Source organism: Mus caroli, chromosome X (assembly GCF_900094665.2).
Source record: "Mus caroli chromosome X, CAROLI_EIJ_v1.1, whole genome shotgun sequence".
NCBI classification, from domain to species: Eukaryota; Metazoa; Chordata; class Mammalia; order Rodentia; family Muridae; genus Mus; species Mus caroli.
This window is the reverse complement of record NC_034589.1, coordinates 104372773-104373926: the sequence shown is the minus strand read 5'-3', so window position 1 is coordinate 104373926 and position 1154 is coordinate 104372773.

The following is a 1154-nucleotide window of genomic DNA, read 5'->3' as shown; positions in this document are numbered from 1 at the left end:
ACCTTAAGTGACACAGTTCCTCCAGTAAGGCCACACCTACTCTAATAGGGATATACCTTCAAATGGTACCTTGTGACTAAGCATTTAAATATATTATAAATATATTAGCCTCTGGGGAACATTTACTATTCAAACTGCCGCATTCTATTCCTTGACCTCCATAAGCTTGTATCTATATCATAATGCAGAAATGCATTCAGTTTGAATTCAAAAGTCCTCATAGTATGTACTAGACACAACATTGCTTAAAAGTCCAAAATCTCTTCTGAGACTCATGGCAGTCTCTTACCTATAGTCTCCTGTAAAATCAAAATGAAAAAAGCATATCACATACTTCCAACATACAATGGCAAAGACTGTATATTACTGTCTTAGGGTTTTACTGCTGTAAACAGACATCATGACCAAGGCAACTCTTATAAAGACAACACTTAATTAGGGCTGGCTTACTGGTTCAGAGATTCAATCCATTATTATGGCAGCTGCCAGGCAGGCATGGCACTGGAGACAGAGCTGAGAGTTCTGCATCTTGTTCCAAAGGGAACCAGGAGGAGTCTGGCATCCTCAGGCAGCTAGGACAAAGCTCTCAAAGTCCATACCTAAAGTGACACAGTTACTCCAACAAGGCCACACCTCAAAATAGTGCCACTCCCTGGGCCAAGCATATTCAAACCATCACAATTATTACAAAAGAGGAGATAGATAGCAAAGTGAGGAAATACTGAAAACTACTGGGGGAAGCATCAAATTCTGGATCTTTATGTCTGATGTCAAATGGCTTTTCAAATCTCTATTTTCAGCTTTGTTGACTGTAACATATTTTTTTATTTTAGTTTGTTTTGTTTTGTTTTGTTTTTTCCCTCTTGGGCTAGTTCCACATTCTGTTAGGGGCAGGTATCCCATAACTTTGGCATCCCCAACATCTTTGGATCTCCAACACCAACACAATGCAGGTTTCACTTTCATGCTTCATAGAATGGCTTTTCTGGGCCTCCATATGAGGACATCCTGACATATGCCTGGTCCTCATTCTATTTAACATTATGTTTTTCTTTTTCCTTTCTTAAAATTTATTTATTTATTTATTTATTTATTTATTTATTTATTTATTTATGCACTACAGATTTTATGCCCCCACCTGTGGACCCTTCGAC